Source organism: Drosophila persimilis, unplaced genomic scaffold (genome assembly GCF_003286085.1).
Source record: "Drosophila persimilis strain 14011-0111.01,24,50 unplaced genomic scaffold, DperRS2 tig00001810-arrow-arrow-pilon, whole genome shotgun sequence".
NCBI classification, from domain to species: Eukaryota; Metazoa; Arthropoda; class Insecta; order Diptera; family Drosophilidae; genus Drosophila; species Drosophila persimilis.
In genome coordinates this window covers 64193-75397 of record NW_020825576.1, presented here as the reverse complement: position 1 = coordinate 75397, position 11205 = coordinate 64193, and the positions used below count along the sequence as shown (strand labels likewise).

At 51.5% G+C, this 11205-nt stretch overlaps 1 pseudogene; it reads left to right on the top strand.

Moving 5' to 3' along the window:
• Nucleotides 1-2233: 2233 nt before the first annotated feature.
• The window catches only part of LOC6604070, a 30110-nt pseudogene continuing 21138 nt past the window's right edge, over nt 2234-11205 (top strand).

Genomic DNA, 11205 nt, shown 5'->3' with positions numbered 1-11205 from the left:
ATTGTTTTCGTGATTCTGGCTGTAATAATTATACGATCTGGTTCAGATTTTGCACTCTAGAAGATATAGTCATCTTCTACGATTCTGCGTTTTTAGTTTTCTCGTATCGTCGAAATTGTGGATGCCACAGATTTTCGCCCTTTGTGGGGGCGGAAGTGGGCGGGGCAAAGTTTTGAAATATTTTTGGAGCAGTGACATATCACAGAAGTCTGGATCCAAAACATCGTTGCTCTAGCTCTTATAGTCTTTGAGCATTAGGCGCTGAAGGGGACGGACAGACGGACGGACGGACAGACAGTCAGGGCTCAATCGACTCGGCTATTGATGCTGATCAAGAATATATATACTTTATAGGGTCGGAAACGATTCCTTCTGGACGTTACACACATCCACTTTTACCACAAATCTAATATACCCCAATACTCATTTTGAGTATCGGGTATAATAAATTGTAATTAATATGTTTATATGTGTGTAAATGTATGTCAATTATCGTTTATTTACCTTGTCTGCATCAATGTTTTTGTTGTAGATGTCAATCCTGTTGTTTCTGTAGTTTTTGCATGTCCGTAGATAGTTTGTCCATAGTTTTAGTTACTTTACTTGCCTGTGATATTAGAAATAAGTTTTTGTAAATTAATGTAGTTTTTCTATAGTTAATTGTATATTTTTAGTAGTTTTCTGATTAGTTTTATTACCTTTTTCCTCTTCTTTCCCAACTATCTACCATTCCCATATTCCCCTGACATGTGGTATCACCAAAAATACCACGCAAATACCAGACCATTGACCGATAACACACAAAAAGCCATTTTAAATTCAAAATGCATTTCTCAATGCTAGTGTGTTATCGGTCGCCAACTTCGGCAATTTATGCCCAGCCAATCCCACACCCACCCCCCCTACCCACTTCAAATGCCACTAAATGCCAAATGAGGCTGAGCAGGAATAAAACGAACACTGCCAACCATCGCCACTCTGCCAAACGCCCCAACAAAGCCATTACAACCGCCCACAAGATGCTATGCGGTCGTCTCTTCGGAGCTACTCGCGCCCGGATCGTAAGATCCGGAAGTTTAAAGTATCCGGGCGGTTATACGGGAGCAGGCCAAATTTCCCCTTCCCATCCCATCCCATCCTTGACAACAGAGCAGCCAATACAAAAAGCACAGAGAAACATTAGACATGAGCCATTTGCCAACAACAACACACAGCCACTAATGCAAACAGCCATTGCAAATTTTCATTGCCTACTTGTCGGTGCTGCTGCCCTCGGACCATTTTCATCTCACTCAATATTGGGGTGAGTGAAAGTGGAACCGGGGGTGAGAGCACTGGTAAATGACGATCGGCGATCGGATCTCTCGAGTGGAGAGCATGGGAGTTGGCGGACATATGAGTGTTCCACCATGAACCTCGTCCAGGCCACTCTCATCTCGTCCGCCCGCTCGAGAGGTCGCGATCGTCGGACGTGCCAAAACCGTTTTCGTGTCGTTTTGCCGTGTCGCCATTTCCGTTATCTTGCTGTTGTGCCCTGTTTTCTTTTTGTGCTGTCTGTCGTGTGCCGTGCCGTGCCCCCGCTGACATGACAAAAAGTCCCTTCCCCCCCACCGCCACTACTACTACCGACAAGCTTTCTTCTCCCCAATAAATGTGATTAATTTTAAACGCCAACAAATAACATTAACTTGTAAAAACACAAAAAGTTTAAACACAAACCTAATGATAAACACAAACCTAATGATAAACACAAACCTAACTAGAGAAAACTGTGTAAAGAGACAGAAAGTGCCAACAAATACATTAAACACAAACACACACACACAAGAGACTTTTTAATAGGGGAAAAGAGCAACAAACAGACAGCAAATCGCCAACAGGCTGGGTACTCACTCGATGGGTGACTGTGTCGACGGCGCTCTGCATTGGCTGGGGCGTTTGTGTTGGTATTGGCGCCTGCGCCGAGGGCTCTGCTGCTGCTGCTGCTATTGGCGGTGTTGGTGTTGTTGGCTGCTGCTGCTGACGGAGGAGAGCCGGCAAGCAAACGCGCAGGAGCAGAGCGCCAAAACGGCCAACGGGCAGCCACACACACACACACACACACGAACGGATCGAACCTGTTGCGAGTCGAACTTGGTTCGAGTTCGAGCAACGGGTCGATCCAAGCCATAGCCCAGCCAGCACCTACACAAAGACAAACAGCAACAACTGCACAACCACAACCACCTGTTCACCTGCCAGTACACGGGTAATCCCATCAAGACTGTCAGCTGGATGAAGGACGGCAAGGCCATGGGACACAGCGAGCCCGTGCTGCGCATCGAGTCGGTCAAGAAGGAGGACAAGGGCATGTACCAGTGCTTTGTGCGCAACGACCAGGAGTCGGCCGAGGCCAGTGCAGAGCTGAAGCTCGGAGGCCGCTTCGATCCCCCCGTCATCCGGCAGGCCTTCCAGGAAGAGACCATGGAACCGGGCCCCAGTGTGTTCCTCAAGTGTGTTGCCGGCGGCAATCCCACGCCCGAAATCTCCTGGGAGCTGGATGGCAAGAAGATCGCCAACAACGACCGCTACCAGGTCGGCCAGTACGTCACCGTCAACGGGGACGTGGTCTCCTATCTGAACATCACATCACAGCCAGGCGCCCAGTGCGATGGGAGCTGTGCCCATAATCTGAAAAGATATGCCGGTAAAATTAGAGAGCTGGAAGAAAAACTGGCAGCAATTACAACAAAACTGACAAACCTGCTGCAGGCAAGGGACGAGAGCACGGGAGGAGTGCCGCCACTACAGACAACAACAGCAGCAGCAGCATCCGCACAGCCATCACCAAGACCAGCACCAAATACGCACCATGACGCCGCAGCCATATCGGACTCCGAATCCGATATGGACTGCGAAGCAATTGACGACGATGATGACGACGAATGGACCGACCACGATCCATTTGACGCGCTGGATGGCCTGGGCGAAATATGGAGGGCACAAATCGCCAGCGCACGTGAAAGCATGCTATCGGGCAGCGCCCATTGATGTGCCCAATCGTCGTTCCCGAGACAGCCACTGCAACAAAGGAAAAGACGTCAATACGGACAACAACGAAAAACGGCCAAAACACACGAAATCACACGTACCTGCAAATCACCAGACAGAGCTGACCATGAAGAAGCTGCCTCGCCATCAACAATGACAATTTCCTGCCAAAGGGACGGAAAAGGAGGCCTCTTTTGATGACGCTGCCACCACACCATGGCCGTGACGTCACGCCACTCGCAACCAACAGCTGCCATTCCAAACGACGATGCAGATGCTGGCTCCTGTTGCCGCTCCACTGGGTCGCACCCGTCTCTCATGCCAATTATGTGAGGGCGGGATGGCCTGGTGTTGAGCCGCCAGACGCCAGCAAATCCTGCAAAAGAAGAAGGAGAATCATGAAGGAGGCTGCCAATAAAAACACAAATACTCACCTGCTTTTTACGCCAACACCAACCAGACAAGGGTCGCCAGCAACAACATCCAAACGCCGAAAGCACCTGCAAATAAATATAAATTAAAAATCAAACGGCAAAAACAAACACCTCATCTGGATGGCCGGACCAGCAGCCAATCAAAACGCCATTAAAAACTGACGACGAACGTGGCCGAGGAGGCCAGGCCAATCCAACTGACAGCGCATCCTGGTGGCCGGACCAGCAGCCACTTGGATGCGGCCAACAATTAAAATCGACAACGCCCACGATGCACGCCAACACCACCAATCCAGCCATCACCAATAAACAACACACAGGGGGACAACAGAGCCGGCCGGTATACAGCGTAATGTTCGCATTGCGTTTGTTATGCCCGCCGGTGCTCCGTTGTTGTTGTCCTCCTGTTAGAAATAAAATAAATTGTAATTAATATGTTTATATGTGTGTAAATGTATGTCAATTATCGTTTATTTACCTTGTCTGCATCAATGTTTTTGTTGTAGATGTCAATCCTGTTGTTTCTGTAGTTTTTGCATGTCCGTAGATAGTTTGTCCATAGTTTTAGTTACTTGCCTGTGATATTAGAAATAAGTTTTTGTAAATTAATGTAGTTTTTCTGTAGTTAATTGTATATTTTTAGTAGTTTTTGATTAGTTTTATTACCTTTTTCCTCTTCTTCCCCACCTATCTGCCATTCCCATATTTCCCCTGACATGTGGTATCACCAAAAATACCACGCAAATACCAGACCATTGACCGATAACACACCAAAAAGCCAATTCAAATTTAAATTGAATTTCTCAATGCTAGTGTGTTATCGGCCAAATGCCACTAAAGACCAAATGAGGCTGAGCAGGAATAAAATGAACACTGCCAACCATCGCCATAAAGCCATTACAACCGCCCACAAGATGCTATGCGGTCGACTCTTCGGAGCTACTCGCGCCCGGATCGTAAGATCCGGAAGTTTAAAGTATCCGGGCGGTTATACGGGAGCAGGCATTTATCCCCTTCCCATCCCATCCCATCCTTGACAACAGAGCAGCCAATACAAGAAGCACAGAGAAACATTAGACATGAGCCATTTGCCAACAACAACACACAGCCACTAATGCAAACAGCCATTGCAAATTTTTTTATTGCCTACTTGTCGGTGCTGCTGCCCTCGGACCATTTTCATCTCACTCAATATTGGGGTGAGTGAAAGTGGAACCGGGGGTGAGAGCACCGGTAAATGACGATCGGCGATCGGATCTCTCGAGTGGAGAGCATGGGAGTTGGCGGACATATGAGTGTTCCACCATGAACCTCGTCCAGGCCACTCTCATCTCGTCCTCGTCATCTCGTGCCATCACCGTTTTCGTGTCGTTTTGCCGTGTCGCCATCTCAGTTTTCTTTCTGTGTTGCCCTGTTTTCTTGTGCTGTCTGTCGTGTGCCGTGCCGTGCCGTGCCCCCGCTGACATGACAAAAAGTCCCTTCCCCCCCACCGCCACTACTACTACCGACAAGCTTTCTTCTCCCCAATAAATGTCATTAATTTTAAACGCCAATAAGTAACATAAATATTTTAAAACACAAAAGTTTAAACACAAACAAAAGAGAAACACAAACCTAACTAGAGAAGAGGGGAACAAAAAAAAAAAACAAAAAAAAAGGTGCATACTTCCAGGCGGAACTATTTGTTCTGGTAAGGAGTAAGCGATACCTGCCTACATCTAGGCCAAAAGTAGCTAGCACAAGTCTAGATAGGGGAAAGGGCTGAAGGTCGCGGATCCGACTATTTTCCAACCCCCCCGCCTAGGCGGTGTCCCGGAAAAAGGGGCTCTGGGGACCGAGAAGGGGCGGTATATCCCCCATCGACCAGAAGCCAAGGGAAACCTGTGGCCAGCGCGGGATCCCCTATCGCCTGACCTGGTAAAGCAAGCGACATGGAGGTAGGGAACCCCTTTGGAAAAAGCGCAGCGATGGCAAGATCGCCCCCTCAGCCAAAAGCCACGCCATTGGCACAGCAGCTGGCCGAATCGCTTAGCAGCCCTACCACGGCACCAAAGTCCCTGGCGGACGCGGTAAGTCAAATAGGGCTGATCTTGAAGGACCTCTCGACCCTGTTCACTGGCCAGAGGCACATCAACCAGCGGATGAGAGACAGCCTAACACAGCTGGTAAACCTGCAGGAGATGGTAGCCGACCTCACCAGCCAAGAAAATGGTAAGGTCCCCGAGCGCAAAGAGGCAGACACGCAGACGTCGCCAATAGCTGCAAGTAGGAACGGCAGAGGGCTCGGCACACTGGAGAGGAGTCAAGCGACACCAAAACGTGCAACCAACAGCAGGACAGAGGCAGACACCGCCGAAGAAGTTCAGGCCACGGGAGCGAACGGTCCGCGAACCTGAAACCCAACGGTCCCCAACTGGCAGCAGTTCGGTAGAAACCAGAAAAAAACAGACCACGAAAAAAACGCGACCAGACGCTGTAGTAATAGCGAGCGTAGGAAACATCACTTACGCGGAACTATTAAAATCGGTGAAAGGAGATGCAACGCTGAGCCATGTGAGCGGTGACGTGGAAAGCATCAGGAAGACAGCAAAGGGAGATCTGCTGCTGCGCCTCAAAAAAGCCCCGAGTCACAGCGCGGAGGAGGTTAAATCGGCGGTCGGAAATGCACTAGGGGCCAAGGCAGTGGTACGGGCACTTACCGAACAAACAAGGCTCGAGTTAATGGATCTAGATGAGATAACAACGAAGGCAGAGATATTGGAAGCACTAAAGCGTGCCACAGGGGTAACCGAAATCCCCGAGGACGCGGTAAGGTCCTTAAGAGCCACCAGAAGCGGGATGCAGATAGCCACCCTATCCCTCCAGGCAGTTGCCGCCAACAAACTCGCTGAAATGGGGAAGATAAGGGTCGGCTGGGTGAACTGCCGTATCAAGCAAATAATGTCGCCAAAACGATGCTACAAGTGTTTGGAGTTCGGGCACATCTCGGTAAACTGCACCGGAGAAAAGGACCACAGAGGAGCGTGCTTTAGATGTGGAGGCAGAGACCATGAGGCCAGAAATTGCAGCAAGGACCCACACTGCATACTCTGCGCACAAAAAACGGGTAGCCCCACAGACCATGCCTCGGGAAGTTTTAAGTGCCCAGCGTACCGCGAGGCAGTTAGAAAACTCAAATGTTAAGGATCATCCAACTGAACCTTAACCATTGCAGGGTGGCCCAAGACCTTCTCACCCAATCCGTTACAGAGCTCAACACGGACCTGGCACTGCTGAGCGAGCCCTACAAGACCGTGAGATCCAACACGTGGGTCATGGATCAATCGGGGAAAGCGGCAATCTGGATGTGCGGCAAACCAGCACAGCACCTGGACGGAGTTAAAAGATCCAAAGGATACGTACGAGGGAGGCTGAAAGACCTATGGGTATACAGCTGTTACCTACCACCCAGCTGGTCACTCGAAGAGTTCAGCGACACAATAGACAAATTGGCAGATGACATCAGAGCACACTCGCCGTCGCTAGTAGCTGGGGACTTCAACGCCTGGGCAACGGAATGGGAGTCAGCAACAACGAATGCCAGGGGCCGTGTCTTAGTGGAGGCTTTTGCCTCCCTGGACATAGTCCTAAAAAACGCTGGTTCCAACCCAACTTTCAGCAGAGCAGGTACCACATCCATCATAGACCTCACCTACATAAGTACTCGACTAGCAGCGAGCACGTTATGGCAGATCAGCGAGCAGTACACCGCGAGCGACCACAACGCTATCCTCTGCAGCATCCAGACCAGAAGAGCCACCCAGAGTATCGCTACGAGGGGGCACTACAAAGAAACCACGCTGAACACACCAGCCTTCAGGGCAGCCCTAGCAGGACTAGCCGAGGTGGAAGGCGAAGGCGATCTAGTGGCACAAGTCATGGGACAACTCGAAAGGGCGTGCAAAGCTAGTATGGAGCGCAGCAAACCATTTAAAGGCCATAGGCCGGTATACTGGTGGAACCAGGCAATCGAGGAGGCCCGCCACGCATGCATAGGCGCCAGAAGAGCATACCACAGATCCCGCGGAACAGCAGACTTCCAGGCTCTCAAGGAAATCTACACCCGAAGAAGGAAGGCACTGAAGAAGGAAATCAAAAATAGTAAACAACGATGCTTCTTAGATCTCTGTGACGAAGCCGAAAACGATCTCTGGGGAAAGGCCTACAAGGTGGTCATGAAGAAGACCGGCGCATTCAAGCACGCGGCACCAACAGGAGCGGATAAAATGGAGGCAATCGTCAAGCACCTATTCCCAGCGCAGGACACGCAGATAGACAGGATCACGAGTACGGGACACCAAGTACCCCCAGTGACCCCGCAAGAGTTGGCAAAACTGGTAAAGAGAGTGCCAAACTGCAAGGCACCAGGACCAGACGGCATCCCAAATCGGGCCCTCAAGCTGGCTATTAGCCTGCACTCGATGATCTTTGCGCAGACCTACACCAAATGCCTCACAGACGGATGCTTTCCTGGAAGATGGAAGAAGCAAAAGCTGGTGCTGATACCAAAACCTGGGAAAGACACGGAGGACCCATCGGCATACAGGCCTATCTGCCTCCTGGACGGCGCAGGTAAGATGCTGGAAAGCATAATCAGCGCAAGGCTAACGGAGGCTATCGAGGCCGCTGGTGGACTCTCCGACAGCCAGTACGGCTTTAGGAAGGCTCGCTCTACCTTGGATGCGCTAGACAAGGTGTGCGGCACTGCCAGAAAGGCCTTGGAAGGCACACGATGGCTCGGCGGGGCCAAAAAATACTGTCTGGTGGCAACACTGGACGTGAAAAACGCCTTTAACTCGGCATCCTGGAGCAGGACACTCGCACACTCGAAATCCCCGGATATCTACAGGCGATGGTCAGCGACTACCTGGACAACAGATGGCTGACGTACGACACGGAAGATGGCCCTCGATCATACTCCATCACGGGAGGAGTCCCACAAGGATCTGTACTGGGACCTTTACTGTGGAATACCATGTACGATGGAATTCTTCGCCTCAACTTCCAGCAAGGAGTCGAAATAGTGGGATTCGCTGACGATGTCGCGGTGACGGTCACGAAGAAAACCCTCGCGGAGACCGAGAGCTGTATGAACGAGGCAATCAGAATCATAAGCGACTGGCTAGACCTGGCAGGGCTCAAGCTAGCCGAGCACAAGACGGAAGCGGTTCTCATCAGTAGCAGGAAACAGGTGGATACGGCGAGGATAACCGTAGGAGGAGCCTCAATTACCTCAAAACGAGCAATAAGGTACCTGGGAGTTATGCTGGACACCAGACTGTCGTTTAAAGAGCACCTGCAGCAGACACACCAGAAGGCACACGGTGTAGTCATGGCGGTGTCACGTATGATGCTGAACCACAGAGGCCCAAAGTCAACGAGTAGGAGACTGCTATTTAACGTGGCCAAGTCATCCATACTATACGCAGCGCCAATATGGGCCCAGGCCACGAGGACCAAGAGCTACACTAAGGGCATAGAGTCGGACTTCAGACTCGGAGCCCTGCGGGTCAGCTCGGCGTTCCGTACTGTCTCCACAGAGGCAATAATGGTAATAAGCGGCATACCACCCGTAGAGCTCGCAGCGAAGGAAGCCAGTGAAATCCACAAGGGAAGAAAGGCCGCCAACACACAGGCAGAAGCTAGAACGGCTAAGACCAGGGCGAGGGCTGAATGTCTCGAGAGCTGGCAACTCAGATGGGATAATGCTGTAACCGGCCGCTGGACCCACCGTCTAATCCCCAACATTACAGCATGGATGAATCGGCGGCATGGAGAACTTACGTTCTCGCTGACACAAGTTCTCAGCGGCCACGGGTGCTTTAAAGAGTACCTTCACCGCTTTGGCCACGAAGAAGCCATGCTTGTGAAGCAATGCTTCACGGCAGTCCCGCAAGTCTGATATACCCCATATATATGTATACGCTATATATTTTTATTCTAATTTTTATATTCTTATATTTTATATATATATATCCTATTTTTAATATGAATAAAAAAAAAAAAAAAAAAAAAAAAACCTAACTAGAGAAAACTGTGTAAAGAGACAGAAAGTGCCAATAAATACATTAAATACAAACACACACACACAAGAGACTTTTTAATAGGGGAAAAGAGCAACAAACAGACAGCAAATCGCCAACACACAAACCAACAACAACTATGACGAGAGGAATGGCCAGACGAGGGTCAAACAGACGCCACAGCGACGGCGGCAGAGCGGCCCGCAGAGGCGCACTAGCAGCAGCAGCAGCAGCCAACAACACCAACACCAACACCGCCAATAGCAGCAGAGCCCTCGGCGCAGGCGCCAATACCAACACAAACGCCCCAGCCAATGCAGAGCGCCGTCGACACAGTCACCCATCGAGTGAGTACCCAGCCATTGACATGGCCGACATATCCACGGCCACAGCCACTCCCCCCTCGAGCCCCATCAAAACAGCAGCGCCAATACCAAAAATACCAACTGCAAGTCCCGCAACCCCGCCAAATTCCAAAAACCCGCCAAACAAAAAGGGAAAGGCCGATAGGACGCCGCTCTCGCTGCCGCTTTTCCCGCCTCTCACGCTCTCGAACATTCAAAACCGTTCGTGAGTAACGGGAGAGGGAGAAGACGGAGGAGAGTCGGCAAGCAAACGCGCAGGAGCAGAGCGCCAAAACGGCCAACGGGCAGTTCGAGTTCGAGCAACGGGTCGATCCAAGCCATAGCCCAGCCAGCACCTACACAAAGACAAACAGCAACAACTGCACAACCACAACCACCTGTTCACCTGCCAGTACACGGGTAATCCCATCAAGACTGTCAGCTGGATGAAGGACGGCAAGGCCATGGGACACAGCGAGCCCGTGCTGCGCATCGAGTCGGTCAAGAAGGAGGACAAGGGCATGTACCAGTGCTTTGTGCGCAACGACCAGGAGTCGGCCGAGGCCAGTGCAGAGCTGAAGCTCGGAGGCCGCTTCGATCCCCCCGTCATCCGGCAGGCCTTCCAGGAAGAGACCATGAAACCGGGCCCCAGTGTGTTCCTCAAGTGTGTTGGATGGCAAGAAGATCGCCAACAACGACCGCTACCAGGTCGGCCAGTACGTCACCGTCAACGGGGACGTGGTCTCCTATCTGAACATCACATCGGTGCATGCCAACGACGGCGGTCTCTACAAGTGCATTGCCAAGAGCAAGGTGGGCGAGGCGGAGCACTCGGCCAAGCTGAATGTCTACGGCCTGCCATACATCCGTCAGATGGAGAAGAAGGCGATCGTCGCGGGCGAGACCTTGATTGCGCCAACTGCCAGGGCGCCCACATTAGCGCCTACAAGGGCTGCAGCGCCTACAAGGCAGCCAGGCAGCGGCTCCTGGCCCACAGGGTCGCCAGGGAGGAGGAGCATCGACGGCAGCAGCAGCAGCCTCAGCCACTACGGCAGCAGACACAGCCAATGCGACAGACAATTCAGCAGCAACAGCCAGCAAATCGTCTCCAGCAGCCAGCACAACGTCACCAGCAGCCACTACAGCGACAGTTGCAGCAGCAGCAGCCACCCACACAGCCACTCCACACACAGCCGCAGCAGCAACGTCAACGCGGTCCGGGTCGGCAGCATCGGCAACAGCAACAGCATCGCGACCAACATCCCCAGCCATTGGCCGAGGGGCGCCAATACCAGAGGGTCCAGCCGATGCAGCCGATCCCAAATCGTGCTCCGA